Raw genomic sequence first — 19,273 nt, 5'->3', positions numbered from 1 at the left:
ACAGCAAGAAAACATCTTCTCGAGGCAATACTGTAGCGGTGCTACGTACGATATGCTGGTATTTCCACTGGATACACAAGCTTTTCGGAGCGCAGAAGTCCCCCCCCCCTGAAGGTTTGCTTTGGGGGAGGGACTCGAAATGCCATTCCTGAGATTTTCGTTTTGTTGAGGAATGGGTGGTGAACAGTTGGGGGCCTCCTTACAGCTGGGAGGGGAGGCAGGTGTCGACTGCACACACAACTATTTTGTAGGCGGGTGCTGGATTTGTCGTTTGCAGGCCAAATTTTACAAACGGGTGCCGTGGCTGAGTCAGCCGGTAACATTGAGCTGGTGGGAAAGCTTTCGCAGTTTTTCTACACACAAAAAAACATTCTCTTACAGCCAATAGGCTTGGTTGTTGAAATGTGGGAAGTGGCGTGACTCACACTCACCAGCCGGCGCCAACTTGAGTGGCCAGCCTCCGGTAAGCACAATCACACTGCCACTTCTATGTTGGCCACTGAATCCTGAGACGCTTTCAAAATGTGCTAATTTATAGACTGATTGATTTAGATGTCTATACCCGATTTTTCTCTCAAACGAGCACCTAAAACAGCTTAAAGCATCACACACACCCATTTTATCCTCATAGCAACAACCCTTTTTTATTATTATTATTATTATTAATTGATGAAAAAGAAAAAAACAAAAAAGTGATATTTAAACAATAAACAATAAAAAAGAAATTACAACCAAAATACAGAAGAGAAAAAAAGAGAAATAGAAAGAAAAACACAATTGTTGTTTCTTTTTGATACATTATTTTGGTTACATTATTAAAACATACATTGAAACAAGAAAAAGCAAACATACACACAGAAAATAATAATAATAATAATACATCTTAAATATTAATAGACCCCTTCCCCCACCCCTGTGATGGTGTGCCCACCCCCTCCCCCATTGTAACTTCCGGAGAAGTATCCCTTAGCTTTATATTATTCACTATATGTTTTATTTCCCATCTTCATGAAGCTCCATTGGAGCCTCATAGCAACAACACTGTGGGATTAGGCTGACATTACCTGGTGAGCTCTTAGTCCAGAACTCCAACAATATACTACTTGGAATTCCCATTTGCCTGCTATTGGCTGGAGGTCCCCCCCACTTCCCAGCTCCACTGTAGGGTTGCCAGGTCCTTCCTGGCCACTGGCAGGGGATGGGGGGTACAGTTGCCAGATCCAGGTTGGAAAACTCCTGGAGATTTGGGGATGGAGGCTGGGGAGAACAGGGACCTCAGTGGGGTACAACGCCACAGGGTTCACCCTCCAAAGCATCCATTTTCTCCAAGAGGCTGACATCCCTACGCCACTGCCTGCCACCACTCAGCTAGGCAGTGAGATGAAACTGGACAGCCAAATTGAAGGAAAAATTGTTGTCCCCACACAATAATGAACTTCCAATGAGATCTGGAAGTGATGTCATCATGCCATGGGTGTAGGGTTGCCAGCTCCGAGTTGGGAAATACCTGGAGATTTTGGGGGTGGAGCCTGAGGAGGGCGGGGTTTGGGGAGGGGAGGGACTTCAATGCCATTGAGTCCAATGGCCAAAGTGGCCGTTTTCTCCAGGGGAACTGATCTCTGTAGGCTGGAGATCAGTTCTAATAGCAGGAGATCTCCAGCTACTACCTGGAGGTAGTATGAACCTTACATGGGTGACACTCTAGAACCCACTCCCCTATGGTTTCCAGAGTTTGGGGTGAGTGCCAGAACGTCACCCCCACCCCCGGTGCAATTATGTCACTCCCAGGTCATGCTGGAAGTTGCGTCATTACACGAGAACAATGATCACCCCTGCAGTAAGTTCCTACCTCCACCCATTTCCCACCAGTTGCCAGTCCGTGACTGGCAAGCCTACTTTACCACACCGGCCAATAGGTGGTAGAATTCCTCACATGCAAAGAATGTAGTTTAATCAGGAGTGTGCCAATTAATAATACTGCAATATTAATGCAGTGACCTCAGGATTCTATTTTTGCATATCTTAAAGAAACATGCTTCAAATTTATGTGAGATTTGACAGCAGCCCCTAAATGCTTCTATCTTGCCTATCTCGCACCAAAAGGGACTCAACGTGGCTTATAATAAGACATGCCAAGTGGATATGACACTACAAAAATAATAAAATCTCTCAAATTAAGGTTGCTGTCCCCAGGTGAAGCTTGGAGAGCTCCCATAATTAAAACTGTTCCCCAGACTACAGAGATCAGTTCCTCTGCAGAAAATAGCTGATCTGGAGGGTAAAGTCTATGGCTTTATACCTGTTGAGGTCACAAAAACCCGCCATATCCAGGCTTCACCCCAAATCTCCAAGAATTTCCCAAACTAGAGCTTGCAACCCTATCTCACATTCCAGTAGGCTTGCCAACCTCCAGGTGGCGGCTGGAGATCTCCTGCTATTACCACTGATCTCCAGGTGATAGAGATCAGTTCCCCTGAAGAGAATGGCTGCTTCGGCCATCGGAATCTATGACATTGAAGTCCCCCCTCTCCAAACCCTGCCCTCCTCAGGCACCACCCCCAAAATCTCCAGGTAATTCCCAACCCAGAGCTGGCAACCCTACATTACAGATGACAATCCTTTCTCTAGGTGGAAGTTCTTATAGGGCCTCAGGCATGGGAGTGGAGCTGTACAGCTGGCTGGAACACACTCTCTTCCCAGGAAGCAACGGCCACATATTTCCCAATCTGGAGAACATTTCTATGTAAGAAGAAACTGACAGACCATCTTGTATGAAATGAACATATGAAGCTACTTAACACCAGGGCACATGATCCAGCTTAGAATTGTTTACTCTGACTGGCAGCAGCATTCCAGGATCCCAGGCCGAGAAAAGATCCCATCAGTTGTAACTGGACATGCCGGGGATTGGATCTGGGACCATCTGCCTGCAACTCATGTCCTTCACCACTGAGCCACAACTTCAAATGCATTGTGTTTATTTTTTCTGAGAATACACAGATCAGACAGCTGTTGGAGATCAGAAAAGAGCAGTATCATTGGAAAAATGTCCAAGGGATGCTTACTGAATAATTCACTAACAATGTTGATTAATAACAATCTAGTGCTCAGCTGAACTGAAATAAAGGTCCTGAAATAAAGGTTCATGCCCCAATAAACCAGTGTTCCTTGTGCTACATTATTACAGTGCTAGTGGTGAGGTAACACACAATATTCAAGATTTGGGTGCAGCTGTTGTTTTACTGCCGCAGTCCTGCTCACCTGGCTGCCATTGCCTTGTGTGTGTGTTAAGTGCTGCCAAGTCACTTCTGACTCATGGCGACCCTATGAATGAAAGTCCTCCAAAATGTCCTATCTTTGACAACTTACTCAGATCTTGCAAATTGTGGGCTGTGGCTTCCTTGATTGAGTCCATCCATCTCTTGTTGGGTCTTCCTCTTTTCCTGCTGCCCTCAACTTTTCCTAGCATGACTGTCTTTTCCAGTGACTCTTGCCTTCTCATAATGTGACCAAAATTTGATAGCCTCAGTTTAGTCATTTTAGCTTCTAGGGTCAGTTCAGGCTTGATTTGATCTATGACCCACTGATTTGTTTTTTTGGGCAGCCCATGGTATCTGTAACACTCTGCTCCAACACCACATTTCAAAGGAGTCTGTCAGCTTTCTTCATTGTCCAGCTTTCACATCCATACATAGTAACAGGAAATACGATGCCTTACAGGGCTATATACACCAGTCACCTGGAGATGTTTTTCTCTCTCTTTTCCTTGATAAAATAGGGAGAAAGGGGAAAATAAACAGTTCCTGTTTGATTATGCATGGAAAGGCATCGCCGAACAGAGAGAAATCGTTGAGACGAAGGGAGGTTGGAGGAAGAAGAGTACTTGCCGAATGGACTTGCGTCCTGGGCGAAGTCATCCTGAATGCTGAACCTCTGTAAAGCATACTCATTTCCCCTCCATCATGCTCAGGCCCTAATCTAAATACTAAAGGTAGCCATGTTAGTCTATTTTTACAAAAACAAAACTCTATGGCAGGTTAAAGATTAACACATTTATTATGCATCAGCTTTTGTGGGCCAGAGCAAACTTTGGCTAAATTCAGACCTCCCAAATAAACTACAGTTCGTTCACAATGAGCATGAACCTAGGTTTGCACACTTGCTCTCATTAACTAGGTTTATACTTTCTGCAAACCCCGGTATGCTCATAGGGTCTAATTAGAGCCTTTTTCAGGTACAAAGATATAAGTGGCACAGTCTTAATGACAGGAAACGAAGCTTCAGTTTTACTCAGGGTATTCTAAATTATCCTAAAAGGTTTACTAAGTAGGGCTGGCAACCCCCAGGAGACTGACAGGGGTGGGACTTCACCCAATGACAGCCAGAGTGGTGTAGTGGTTAAGAGTGTTGGATTAGTATCTGGGAGCCCAGGTTTGAATCCCCACTCCTGCCATGGAAGCTCACTGTGTAACTTTGGGCCAGACACTCTCTCTCAGCCTAACCTACCTCACAGGATTATTGTGAGCATAAAATGGAGGAGACGAGAATTTTTTAAGCCGCTTTGAGTCCCCATTGGGAAGAAAGGCGGGGTACAAATGAATGAAATAAATAATGGCATCCTGAGGCACTGTAATATCACTTCCCGCTGCTTCACCAGAAGTGACATCACTGTGTTTTGTAACAATCTAAGATTCATCTGAAACGAGGGTTGCCAACCTCCAGGTAGTAGCTAGAGATCTCCTGCTATTACAACTGATCTCCAGCCGATAGAGATCAGTTCACCTGGAGAAAATGGCTGCTTCAGCAATTGGACTCTGTAGGATTGAAGTCCCTCTCATCCCAAATCCCGCCCTCCTCAGGCTCTACCCCAAAAACCTCACGCTGGTGGCGAAGAGGGACCCAGCAACCCTATCTGAAACTCTACGGTAAAAATGGCAGCCAGAACAGATGTCGTAGCATCTTGGGATGCTGTCCCCCACAGGCTTGCCAACTTCCAGGTGGTGGCTGGAGATCTCTTGCTATTACAACTGATCTCCAGCCGATAGAGATCAGTTCACCTGGAGAAAATGGCTGCTTTGGCAATTGGACTCTATGGCATTGAAGCCCCTCCCCTCCCCAAACCCTGCCCTCCTCAGGCTCTGCCCCAAAAACCTTCAGGTATTTCCCAACCCGGAGCTGGCAAAAAAAACAACAACAATTTTTTTCCTTCACCCAACTGAGTGTCGGCAGAGAATAAGGAAATGGGGAAATGGCCAGTGGTGGGCAAATGGCAACTCTATTATATAATAGAAAAGAAACTATCTTTTTAAAACAAAAAAAGGAAGAAAGAAATGGAAAAGGAGCGTCAGTCTTCCAGGCAGGGCCTTCAAAATCTTTGTTTGTTGTGAAATGCACAGCCAGATTAATGTGCCTGATTAGCTCATACTTCAGCCCTTAACTTGGTTTTCATTTTGCCTTCACAGTTATACCCTTAAGTATTTAATCTTCTCAAAATTCGTCAGGGTTCTTAGATGGCAGCCATCATAAAAGGCTCCAGACTTTGCCGAGAATATGATTACAGTGAAAATTACTGTTTATCATAGTCTGCTTCTCCCTTTGAAAGGAAATCAGCAAAACTTGGGGATACTTCAGGTCCTTTGCCAATGTGTCCAACGTCAACAGTAACAAAAGTAAGTCCAATTAAAAAAAATGGGGGAAGCATGCACTGTGTATGCAGTTATTTAGCAGAGCTAGTCTTTAGCGTTATCTGTTCAGTAAGGAAATGGTGCTCCTTTCTCTTAACTTTTGAAAAGACTTTGACTTCTTTTTATTAATGCACATTGATGCCATCTGTCTCAGCACGGTCTCCCCAAATCATTGCAAAAGAATAGATCTTTATTAAAAACACAAGAAACAAACACAAGCCACTAATATCTCCCATATGCTAAGCACTGGATACTAATTACAGTGTCAGCTGAACTACAAATTATGGGGGCAATTTTGCTGGTTCACTGAGCTCTGTACTCCTACAGACGAAAGGTACAATCCAGGAATATTTGGTCACAACCAAATCCCGCCAAAATCAATGGTTCTGAATGCTTCTGGCTGCAATCCTAAACATGCCAAGTTACACTGACATCAGCGGGATTTTCAAGCTAATGTGTTGACCCTCAGGATGCAAATGTCATGCATTCAGTTAATAGATTAAAGGAATTTACAGGGCAATCCTAAAAACACTTTCCTGGGAGTAAGTCTCATTTAATAGTTTTCATTAGGATTTTGAGCAGACGTGTTTAGAATTGCTCTCTTTTACTTAGAGCACAATCCTGAAAAGGGGGGGGAATCAACATAGGAGCTACCATGACCCTGCGCTGACGAAAGTGCCCATTTATCTCGGGATAACGGGCACTTATGCTGGCACAGGGGGGCATTCATAAATAAATGTCCATCTATTACTCTTCTTGAGGAACTTTAAAGGCTTATTGCGGGCTACATATCCACGGACACTCCAAGGGGTGTGGTTTTTGGTGGCTTGTAGTTGGATGTTTGTATGTTATTCATGTATGTTGCATTGTGTATTGTGTATTCATTTTCTGTGTATTGATACACTTGTTTAATATATTTGAGCTGTGTGCTGTTTACAAATGGAGATGGTCAGTGCTTCCCCTTTGATTCTTTTAGAATTTCTGGCTATCAATCACAATATTTTTATGAAGCAGCCTGGTGGAGCAGATCTCCAATAGTTTTATTCATTTCCCATTTCTGGCAAAAAATGCAGAACCTCTTGTAGAACCTCTCAGGGGTTCACTGGAATTACGGATCGGTGGCATGTAAATCTTTAAACTGATTAACAAATTAATCAAGGCATAACATGTGAGAGGTGTTCCTCGTCAGAGCTAGTACAGAGGAGATACGTGGAATAGCTTAGAGCCAGAGAGCTACGGGCTCCTCTTCATTTTGTATAGGAGATCTGAGACTACCCTAGGCTGCGCAGTTTGCCATCATGGGACCTGCTATGCTTTCACTGCGATTTATGTTGATTGACTAAAGCATTAACAAGGTACTGAAGATGGATCTCTATCATGACTTGTTCCTTAAGCGCATCCAGAATTACATAACTAGTTGAAAATGACGGCTGGATAATGTAAATGGTTAAAAGACTCTAAGTCTTCTGCCGCATGGCTTATATAGAGAGTTTTTTGATCCATCAACATCACATTAGAACCAGAAATTACTAATTCAAGGCCTGCTTATTTTCAGCTAAAATCGCAGCACTTCAGTGTAAGAAATAATGCGTGCTCCACTTGTAGATCAGCTCTGAACGCATGCTAATGAGACACATGGATCAGGGCCCAAAGGACTGTACGGTTAGTTCTGCACATCAAAGAAACCTTTGTAGGGTTGCCAGCTCTGGGTTGGGAAATACCTGGAGATTTTGGCGGTGGAGCCTGAGGAGGCTGGGGTTTGGGGAGGGGAGGGACTTCAGTCGGGTATGCTGCCATAGAGCCCACCTTCCAAAGCTGCCATTTTCTCCAGGGGAATTGAGCTCTATTGTCTGGAGATAAGTTGTTTAATAGTGGGATCTCTCCAGGCCCCAACTGGAGGTTGGCAACACTAGACTTTTGGCTGGACTTTTTCTGAACAGCAGAAAAAGCCACATTGTCTACTGTTTTTGAAACCCAAGATGGTTTCAGAGCAGGTTATGATAGGGCAGCACAATTTTAAATAGGGCACAGCCACCGAAGTGTAGTGGTTAAGAGCGGTGGTTTGGAGCGGTGGACTCTGATCTGGAGAACCGGGTTTGATTCCTCACTCCTCCACATGAGCGGCGGAGGCTAATCTGGTGAACTGGATTTGTTTCCCCACTCCTCCACACGAAGCCAGCTGGGTGTGTCAAGATTACAAGTCTGTCAGATAGTTTGACAGGTGCAGGATAGATCAGTGAGATCTAAGGATGATGTAATCAGCCTGGAAAGTACCTGGGGAGCTAGAGAAAGCTGGCCTGATCCAGTTAGAGCCAGGTGGCTGATGCAATGCAGTAGCAATACCAGGATAATTGGATATCTACTGTGATTGGTGGCTACGTCCACCAGGTGTATATAATGAAGTGAAACCGCAGTTCTATGCGGGATGTTATGAGCGGAGAGTGTGAGAGGAGTATCTGTATATATTTCTGCACTGTACAAATAAACTACACTTTTTCTATGTGGCCGTGGACTTTCTGATGGATATCCTGGACAAGACTGCTAATCCGCTTGGCTTCCGCGTCAGGGCTCTGGGCCCAGCTCCTCTACGTTACAGGAGTGTTTCTGCTACACTGCGCAGGTTTTATGTGTGGTGGTAGTTAAGCAGAGTCCAGGGTTTTCAGAGGCTACTGGAGAAGTGACGGCTGTGTGTGAGTAGTAATGGCACAACAATCTTTTATCCCAGTGGATAAACTCACCTCAGAGAATTACCACGTTTGGTCTGTGAGGTTGGAGCAGTATCTGAAAAGGGAAGATTTATGGGATGCTGTGGAAAGACTCCCTACTACAGCAGCTGAGATTGCCAAGGACATAAAAGCCCTTGCCAATATCACCTTGACGGTGGGAGATGACCAGCTTATTTTTGTTGTTGGAAAAGAGCATGCAAAGTTGGCATGGGATAGTCTGCGAGCAGTGTATCTCCGGGACTCAGCTGGCACGCTGCTAGCACCAATGAGGCGGCTTTATAGATGCCATAAATCACTGCACACGCCGGCCGCAGCCCACTTGAAGACCCTAGCAGAGTTGTTCAGACAGCTGGAGTTGAGGGGGAAAGTTATATCTGCGGAGGACCGGGTGTATTTGCTTTTGAGTTCTCTGGATGCGAGCTTTGATGTTTTAGTGACCTCGCTGGAGAGCCTGGCAGCAGGGCAATTAACCTATGAATACTTGACTGGACGAATTCTGGAAGAAGAGGAACGACGGGAGGAAGGACGTAAGCAGAAGACAGCAGCCCAGCTGAGATACACCCCCGAGGTTAAATCAACGAATCGCCCATCTGCCGAGACCTCAGCCCCCCAGCGCGTTTTTCATCCCAGGCAGAGAGACTGGATAGAGTCTACGCCGAGGACTGCAGCCGAGCTGTTTAGACAACCCCGAGACGGGCAAGAGGTCTACTCAGCGCAGAGCCAGTGGCAGCATCAGAGGGGAGGCGACGGAAGGCAGAGTAGGAGCTACAAGCAAGATGAGGAATGCGTGATGTTTGTCAGAAAGTGTTTTCTTTGTGGGTCCTCACAACATTTGAAAAGACATTGTCCCCAGTTGGCCAGGAATAAGCAACCAAAGAGACAGTCAGTGAATGGAACTTACACTGCTGTTGTGCTGGCAGAGGCTGGAGACAAAGAGAACATTTGGCTCTTGGACAGTGGGGCAAGTACATGTTTTGTTAACAAAGCTTCCATGTTGGTTAACCAAAAGCAGTCTGCTAAGTCTAATGTAAGTCTAGCAGATGGGAGACACTTAAAGGTACACTCTGAAGGGGAGGTGTTTTTCCCAGAGTTAAAGCATACGTTTCAAAATGTGCTTTGTGTGCCTGAGTTACAGCATAGTTTGCTAAGTGTTTCTGTGCTGGCTAAGACTGGTTTTAAGGTGCAGTTTGAAGGACACACCTGCCAGATAAGCCAGGGGGAGGTTGTAATGTTAGAAGGGCACTTGCAAAAGGATGTCTATGTGGTGCATAGAAGGACAGGAGAAACTTCTATGGTAGTGGAGTCTGTGAATAAAAATCCACATAATGAGTGCATACACCTTCTACATAGGCGTTTTGGCCACGCCTCCTTTTCCATTTTAAAGAAGACCCTGAGTGTGTTAGGGAAGGATGACATTAGGTTGAATGGGTGTAATTCTTTCCTAGATTGCACAGTCTGCAAATCTGTTAAAAGCAGACGTAGTCCAGTGGCTAAGGTAAGCCAAAGGGTGGCAACCAGCCCTCTGCAAATTGCTCATTTAGATCTCTGTGGTCCATTTCCTGAGAGTGTGTCTAAGAACCGGTACGCTTTATGCATTGTGGATGATTTCTCTCGTTATGGCTGGGTGTATCTGCTGAAGCAGAAAAGTGAGGCATGCCAAACCATCAAGTATTGGATTAAAAGGGTGGAAAGGCAGCTAGACCTCAAGGTATCCAGTATACAATCTGACAGAGGCGGTGAATTTGTCTCTAGTGCATTTACCCAGTGGTTAGAAAGCAAGGGAATTGAGCACAGATTGGCTAATCCCTGTGTTCCTCAGGAGAACGGTGTGGCTGAGAGGAGGATTGGTTATCTAAAGTCAATGTTGCAAGCTTTGATAGAGGATGCTAATCTAAAACCCAAGTTCTGGGGGGAAGGCATCAAGGTGGCTTGTTATTTGATTAATAGACTTTGGACCTCCAGCATTAACAATATTCCCTACAAGGCATTGTACAATAGAAATCCCTCTTTAAAGCATTTAAGAGTGTTTGGTACTAAGGCTTGGGTGAATATACCTTTAAAGAACCACAGAGCAGGTGGCAAGAAATCCAAACCGCTGATTTTTCTGGGATATCAGAATGCAGCAAAATCTTATCGCTTTGCTAATGATCAGAACCAGGTGTCTTTTAGCAAATCTGCGAACTTCGGAGAATCTTTTAATTGGCCACGCTTACATGGAAATGAGAAGGTTTCTGAAGAAGTTTTATTGCCGGCTAATGAACAGCCAGAGGCAGGTGAAAGTGTTTTTCCTGAAGTTGTTGCAAGCAGGGAAACAGTAAAGGTTGAGACTCCAGAAGGAGGGGAGTCTAGTGACATGGTGGTCAGACGGTCAGAAAGAAGTAATAAAGGAGTACCTCCATCAAGATATGGTTTTGAAGATTGTGATCATGTTTACAGTATGGATGATGGTGAACCTGGCAGCTATGAAAGAATAGTAGCTGACAATGAAAGAGAAAAGCTATTGTGGTTCAGAGCAAGGAAGGCTGAAATGGAAGAATGCCAATAGCTCAAGGTTTCTCACTCTAATCTAACAGGTGGCAGTTTGTAAATTGGCTGCACCTGGATGTGATTCCAGGGGTAAAAATAATCAGAGACAGTAAAGGTGTTTTTTACTAGTCTCAAACAGAAAAAATAAAACAGTTGCTGGAAAGGTTTAGCATGCTTGATGCTAATGCAGCTGAAACCCCAATGGTCACAGGTTATTTATGTGAAGAGTCTCAGGAACAAGAAGAGTGGGACAAATCTCTGTATCAGTCCCTGATAGGAAGTTTGTTATATCTTGCTTGTTGGACTCGCCCAGACATATATCAGGTGGTACATTGCCTGAGCAGGAAAAATATGTCACCAAAGCAGAGTGACTGGAAAGCAGCTAAGCGTGTACTCAGATACCTGAAGGGATCTGTGAACAACCAGTTATGCTTGAATGCATGTAATGGGGAACTGACTGCGTATGCAGATGCATCATGGTCAGATCAGGGGAACGCGAAATCAACGACCAGGTATGTGTTGTATTTTGGTAAAGCACCCATACATTGAAAATCTGTAAAACAGTCATTTGTAGCCATGAGTTCATGTGAAGCAGAATATAGTGCTGTGAGTGAATGTATAAATCAGGTGGAATGGATTGTCTATCTCATGAAGGAACTCAATGTGTCTGTACAATTACCAGTAAAGGTGTATACTGACAGTCAATCAGCGCTACAACTTGCGACTGAGCAAAACTTTAAAGGCAGAAGTAAGCATATAAGAATCAGATATGTCAATGTAATTGAATCTGTGAACAAAGGCTTGGTATGTATTGTAAAGTGTGCCAGTGCTGGTAATGTGGCAGATCTATTTACAAAAATTGTGGATTGCAATAGATTCATGAAACTAATCAAACTAATCTGAAATCCTTGAGAAGGAGTGTCAAGATTACAAGTCTGTCAGATAGTTTGATAGGTGCAGGATAGATCAGTGAGATCTAAGGATGATGTAATCAGCCTGGAAAGTACCTGGGGAGCTAGAGAAAGCTGGCCTGATCCAGTTAGAGCCAGGTGGCTGATGCAATGCAGTAGCAATACCAGGATAATTGGATATCTACTGTGATTGGTGGCTGCGTCCACCAGGTGTATATAATGAAGTGAAACCGCAGTTCTATGCGGGATGTTATGAGCGGAGAGTGTGAGAGGAGTATCTGTATATATTTCTGCACTGTACAAATAAACTACACTTTTTCTATGTGGCCGTGGACTTTCTGATGGGTATCCTGGACAAGACTGCTAATCCGCTTGGCTTCCGCGTCAGGGTGACCTTGGGCTAGTTACAGCTCTCTTAGAGCTCTCTCAGCCCCACCTACCTCACAGGGTGTCTGTTTTGGGGAGGGGGAGGGAAGGTGATTGTAAGCCAGTTTGAGTCTCCTTTAAGTGGTAGAGAAAGTCGGCATAAAAAAGCCAACTCTTCTTCTTCTTCTTCTTCTTAAAACCCACACTAGGCAATGGATTTTGGTACGCATGGTGAAAATTCACAATTGGCTGCAACTTTTGAGCCCCACATAATGCAGCCCAAAACCTAATTGTGCAGTTGTCACATGTGGCTTACAGGTATTTTCATCCTGGATATATAATCTTTTCTTGAAAATAGGGTTGGATCGTACCCTTCAGCCTGGCTAAGTGCAGTGCCTCCCTCCAGCAGAAGAAACTGTTCCTTTGGGGAAGCCTCCTTGTGTAACCCATGCCATTTTCATGTTTGCATTTTATTTCCATTGGAAGGTTTGGACTTTAGGGCATATGGATAGGGTTGCCAACCTCCAGGTGGTGGCTGGAGATCTCCTGCTATTATAGGGTTGCCAACCTCCAGGTACTAGCTGGAGATCGCCTGCTATTACAATATCTCCAGCCGATAGAGATCAGTTCGCCTGGAGAAAATGGCCACTTTGGCAATTGGACTCTATGACACTGAAGTCCCTCCCCTCTCTAAACCCTGCCCTCCTCAGGCTCCGCCCCAAAAACCTCCCGCCATTGGCGAAGAGGGACCTGGCAACCCTACCCCTCAGTCAGTGTGGCCTGCAGCAGGAGAGGGAAAGCCCAGAGCTTGACTGAGGGAACTAATGATTTCCTTACAGGCCCAAACTGGAGAAAGATTTGCAGCAATAGCAGGAGCCATAGAAGAGCAGATGGGGAAGAAGCAGTCCTGCACTTCTAGTTAACATTTTGCCCTTTTTGCCCTTCTTCTTTGTATTACTGGGCACTGTTTGTTACTTGCCATTGTTCTAAGTGCCCTTCCCGAAGGGCACCGAAGATCCTGTCTCCTTCAGTTGTGCTATGCTCATAGCCATCATGATTTAGTTTTACTTCTAGTTGTGAAGTTGTTGTGTTTATATTAAATGTTTCTTACCTTGAATGTTGTTTTCCTGTCTGAAGCAATTTCACATTTGTTTACCAAGCCATGAGGGTGCTGTTGTTTTATTGGTCATTTATGCATGGGTACTTTTCACTCACGTTCGCCCCCAGTCTGAATCGGTTGTTCCTTGGAGTTATGCATGAGTTTTTCGTCCGTTAGCGATGACCTCATGCCCAGCCCTAACAATGTCTGGGCCTTCCCATTCCTCTGTAAGCCCGATTCTTCCATCTTCCCTGAGCAAAGCCCGGGTGAAATCCCCATGCATAAGGCAAAGTGCAGGACATGCCAGCTTGGTTTCGCTCACAGCCAGTTACAAAGTACCATGTCCAGAGGTGGGGATTCAAATACTTCCTGCTTCCTCATAGATCTTTCTGAGCAGCTTTCTAAAAACAAGGCTTGGATTTCTCTCCCCCCCCCCTTCAGATTGCTCCTTTTTGTTGTTGTTCTTAAAATGCTTTTTAATGCAGCAATTGGGTTGGGGGGGGGGCTTTTCTCTCACAGTACGGACTACAAGTTAGCCAATTACAAAGCAGCATTTAAAGGGGTGGGACTTGATTTGAGCTTGGAGACTGCTGGTGCATAGATTCCCAACAGGAAAGTGTGGGTCCAGCCAGCAACGAACCTCCCTGCATAAATGACCACTGATTTTGAATCCCCCCTTCAACTTTCCAATAGGAATCTATGTAGCCAGGGGTCTGCTGGGTTACACTTGCGCCGAAGGAAAGCCCAGAAGTTTGCTGAGTGAAATGGTAGGATCCAGCCCTTTTTGAAGAGACCCTGATCTTCTGGGAATGAACAGGCCATTGGTGATGATGAATCACCGAGCAAGCAAACAGGGAGAAGGGGGGAGGACAGTAAATTAGGGGTTTCCTCCACAGCATTGTGGAGCGCAGGTGTTAAAATGCTGAACTGCAAACAGGACTCGAGGGGATCCTTAACTGGAAATATTTCAAAAGCCTGTGATGCTCAGTGGAAACTCCAGGGGAAGAAAGGGCAAAAGGTCCGTAGCTCAGCCTAAAAGCCTCTGCGTGACAGATTTGCTTTTCCATCAAACGCTGACAGGTGAACTGCATACATCACGTCTGGCAGCTCTGGACACTTGACAGAATGTCAGGAATGCACATGGCATTTCGCATAAGCTATCGCTCATTCCAGCTTCTCTCGCAGTTCGTTTCCCCCAGCTCTTTCTATTTGTGTGGGGTTTTTTTTTAAAAAAAATTATAAGTAAATAAACACAGAAAATGGCCAAAATAGCCAAAGGGCCAGAAAGAGAAACTATTCGGATTACACGAAATAAACGTTGTCAGCCATAAGAATGTTTTCTGACCCCTGTTTGAATTGTAAACAAGCAGGGGATGGAAAAAAGTGAGGGGGGGATCACACCTGGGCTGGGAGTCTTGCCTAAAAAAGCCACGTCAAGCGTTTGAAACAAACAGATTTTCATACTTTTCTGGCCTCGAGGCGTTTCAACATATGGAGCCAAGAACGAAAGTTAAAACACAGGAGAGCAAACAGAGCGACCGAAGTCCCATCGGACTGCTTGTGCTGGAGTCGGCAGGGACCCCGTTCTGCCCTCCATTTGCAAACAAGGCTTACCTTGAAGTGGATGACTAATTACAGTGGTTGCCCCTACTCTTCCTACAGCCACAAAACTGTGGCCCTCGGTGGGATAGGAGAGTCACCTGCTCTAGACTGGTGGCTAGGGTTGCCAACCTCCAGGTACTAGCTGGAGATCTGGTATTACAACTGATCTCCAGCCGATAGAGATCAGTTCACCTGGAGAAAATGGCCGCTTTGGCAATTGGACTCTATGGCACTGAAATGCCTCCCTTCCCCAAACCCCGCCCTCCTCAGGCTCTGCCCCAAAAACCTCCCGCCAGTGGTGAAGAGGGACCTGGCAACCCTACTGGTGGTAGCAGGGACAGAAAGGTGGATGCTCACCTTGGCCAGGCTGATATTGAAGACTCACATCTAAGCTGGGCTGGGGGCTGTTTGCCAGAGTCTTGAAACTGGATTCTACCAGAGGTAGATTGGGTTGTTAAACCACTCTGGAAGAAGCCACGCCAAGTTGCCCCTGCAGTGGTGAGAGTGCCTGAGGCTGAGGCACTCCTTGTTGTCCATGGTGATGTTGCTGATGGGGTGGGATCACCACACACATTGTCATCATTACATTGGGGAGGAGCTGAGGCTCAGTGGTAGAGCATCCGCTTGGCGTGCAGAAGGTCCCAGGTTCAATCCCCGGCATCTCCAGTTAAAGGGAAAGGCAAGTAGGTGGTGTGAAAGGCCCCTGTCTGAGACCCTGGAGAGCCACTGAGTACACAATACTGACGTTGATGGACCAAGGGTCTGATTCAGTAGAAGGCAGCTCCATGTATTCATGTGTTCATGTGAATTCAAGCTAAATAACTCCTCAGGTGGTCCCAAGGGCCACTTGGGCTTGACTTGCTCAAGGTGGCCTGGTCCACCCTTCTCCTAAGACAGCCGGCCAGGAACTTCCCTGGTAACTAAAAGGCCCAGTCCACTATTAGTTGTCTATGAAGAATGCTAGACATATATCTCCAAACTGATGAATGGCCAACAAAATGAAATTCAATGTAAATAATTGCAAAGTGGCCCACACTGGTTTCCCCCCTACTTTATATGAGGGCTGATGGAGTATAACTAGACTGAATTATTCAGGGAAAAGATAAAGGGGTCACGGTAGACAAGTCTCTCAAAATGTCGACTCATTGTAGTACTGAATGATAAAGGCAAACTCAATACTGAGAATTAGTAGAACTGAAAAGAAAAGTTTTCAGTCGCATTCTGTCTTTCTGTACATATAGGTTGTAACTGTATTTGGAATACTATGTACAGTTCTAGTTGACCATACCATACAGGATATCATAACACTGGGAAAGTGACTGAAAAGAGTAATCAAAACAGTCAAGGGGTTGTTCCATATGAAGCTGCCTTATATAAATCAGACTACTGGTTTATCTAGGTCAGCACTGTGGGCAGTGGTTCTCTATGGCCTGAGGGACAGGTCTTCCCTCAGCTCTGCTCCCAAAGATCTTTTTCACTGAAAATACCAGTAAATGAACTTGGGACCTTTGATATGCAAGGCATGTGTTTTCTCACTGACCTCTGGCCATATGAGTGGATAGCTACTAGCTATTGCTATGAAAAAAAATGAAGGAAAAAAAGAGTAGGTTTTTATATCCCGATTTTCTCTACCTTTAAGGAGTCTCGAACCAGCTTACAATCACCTTCCCTTCCTCTCCCTACAACAGACACCTTGTGAGGTAGGTGGGGCTGAGAGAGTTCGGAGAGAACTGTGACTGGCCCAAGGTCACCCAGCAGGCTTCATGTGAAGGAGTGGAGAATCAAACCCGCTCTTAACCACTACACACTACTAAACTTGTCCCTTGCTTAGAAGGTTCTCAGGGTGAGTTACAAACAAATCCAGATTATGAAATCAGTAAAGTGGTAATTCTACATCATCATCCTGGAGCACAAAGAAAATCAGTAACAGAGGTAACAAAATCAAAATACCTTTCCAGGACTGAACTAGAAAAGTTGTAAATCCAAATAGTACTGTCCCACTTTAAGGAGACATTATTGTTCATTAAACCTCCTGTTAGTTTTTATAGTAGCCTAGTAACTTGATGTAACCAAAATATTCTTTGTGTCTCCAACATTGCAAAGTCTGCATAGAGACAGTGAGTTTGTATATCAACAAACTCTCTATTTTCTGGTTGCTGCTGCTCTCTGTATAGTTAAGTGTATCTTTCTGAAATGAATAGGAAGGTAATAGCCATGCATATTTACATAGCAATTTACAATGTGCCAAGTGGCAGACAACGGATTGCCCCCTGTCCATTATTCACAAGACACTTGACTGTGCTTATGGACTGTGTGTGCCAAGTGATGGCCACGACCTGAGCACACAACAGATTTCCCTTCTCTGATGGCTGGACTCTTTGTGTGGTCTTGTGCTTTCCACCAGTTGACTTGAGCCAGAACAGAAAACGGAACAGCTTTTTGGTGGTTTTCCAAAGTGAACCTCTCCATACCATAGACGTTAGCAAATGGACTAAATTTGGATCCTCTGAAATTCTTTTCCTGATAGATGGATGGCTGAACAAACCTTCTGTCCTTTGTGCCATCTCTCTGATCCAACCATCAGAAGTCCGACAGGATGGCAGATGGGTAGACCAATCTACTGCCTACAACTGAGGCCCCAAGGGTGCCTGGAATGAAATTATTTGCTACTTGGAGGTGTAACTACCACCAAACAACGTTTTCCTATTAATGCATATCTTAAGCATTATTTTCGGAGGTGGGTAGGATTGCCAACCTCCAGGTAGTAGCTGGAGATCTCCCATTATTACAACTGATCTCCAGCCGATAGAGATCAGTTCACCTGGAGAAAATGGCTGCTTTGGCAATTGGACTCAATGGCATTGAAGTCCCTCCCCTCCCCAATCCCCACCCTCCTCAGGCTCCACCCCAAAAACCTCCCACTGGTGGTGAAGAGGGACCTGGCAACCCTAGTGGTGGGTCAGACAGATCTCAGCTGCTTTGACTGTTTCTTGCCCCTCCCATTGTTCCTTCTTCTTTACCCCGTGGAGAAGTGCGCTAACTCCCAATAAAAGTAGCGGCGGAGAGTCAAGAAATCAGTGATTAGCAATGAGCCATCATCCATTGTTGTCCTCTGAAAGGAGAGCAATACATTCACCCGTGTTCTGTCCTAAGAGGGATGACTAAGCCACTCCAACACTCGAAGTGAAAAAGCCAACAAGACGCCATAAACCATCTCATTACTGAATTTAAACCAAACAGACGGTGGCTCTTGTTTTAATCATGCAGGAAACATCCGTCAGCTTGAGTTAGCTGAACATCACCTCTACTATGTATAACAATGAAAATCTTTCACTGTTATTTTTATAGAAAGGTTAACAGCTTTCAAGGCCACCTTGTATCTCCTTTCTAGTTTGATTCCAGAATTGGCATCACAGATGTTTGATTGTAGCTGGGAGATGGAAAAAAACACTAGGGTGAAGGGGAGGGGGTGTGGCTCAGTGGTAGAGCATCTGCTTGGCATGCAGAAGATCCCAGGTTCAATCCCTGGCATCTCCAGTTAAAGGGACTAGGCAAGCAGGTGATGTGAAAGACCTCTGTCTGAGACCTTGGAGAACCGCTGCCGGTCTAAGTAAATACTGACTTTGATGGACCAAGGGTCTGATTCAGTAGAAGGCACCTCCATGTGTGTTCAAGAGTGTACATTACCAGGTCCTCACTGAGATTCCCTGGCATCAGCACAAAAGCCAGATTTTGCAGCATTGGCTGCTTAGCACTCTGGTTATGGTAAGCTGGATTTCCAGTCCATTTTAGCATCTTGAGAAAGTAGAAACTGAGATGTTTTAACAATCTAGTCTTTCTTTGAGGCCTTGGTTAACTAGAACAGCTGCTTTCCCCTGCTTCCAATATTCTCTATGATGCTTAATTTTCCTTGTTCCTTTGGATATGGACAGTTTCTTACTCTGCATTTAAAAAAACCCATGCGAACCTCAAAACTGGGTTAGGTCAAATAAAGAATTACAACCAGTGTGGTGTAGCAGTTAACGTGTCATGGTGGAAATGGGGAGACCTGCATTCAAATGTCCACCCCAGTAAGCCAGTTTCGCTCTGCTAAATCTACCTGATAGCGATAGCATGGAGAAACAAATAATTTTGCATGCTGTTTTGAGCTCTTTGGGGAAAGGGTGGGATAAAATGTAGACAATAGCTAGGTCATACAAAGTGTCTAGACTTGACCATGCTATCCTGATTACTTGTATAGTGTGGAATGAGCATCTGCATGGAGTACTGAGCGATACATTTTGTTGCTTGCCTGGATATGCAAATATTTAAGAAATTCTGATTTTGTACACAGGCCAAGAAATTCACCATCCTTGAGGT

The 19,273-nt window shown here is 45.0% G+C and overlaps 1 non-coding gene across 1 annotated transcript; it reads left to right on the top strand.

Annotated features, from left to right (window-relative positions):
- Positions 1-18,379: 18,379 nt before the first annotated feature.
- TRNAA-GGC (transfer RNA alanine (anticodon GGC)) lies at positions 18,380-18,451 on the top strand. Its single transcript has one exon. It is a non-coding gene; the product is annotated as a tRNA-Ala (tRNA).
- Positions 18,452-19,273: the final 822 nt, after the last annotated feature.

The sequence above is a fragment of the Euleptes europaea genome, chromosome 1 (genome assembly GCF_029931775.1).
Source record: "Euleptes europaea isolate rEulEur1 chromosome 1, rEulEur1.hap1, whole genome shotgun sequence".
In the NCBI taxonomy this organism is placed as follows: Eukaryota; Metazoa; Chordata; class Lepidosauria; order Squamata; family Sphaerodactylidae; genus Euleptes; species Euleptes europaea.
The sequence above is the reverse complement of the archived record's forward strand: the minus strand, read 5'-3'. Positions and strand labels throughout refer to the sequence as shown.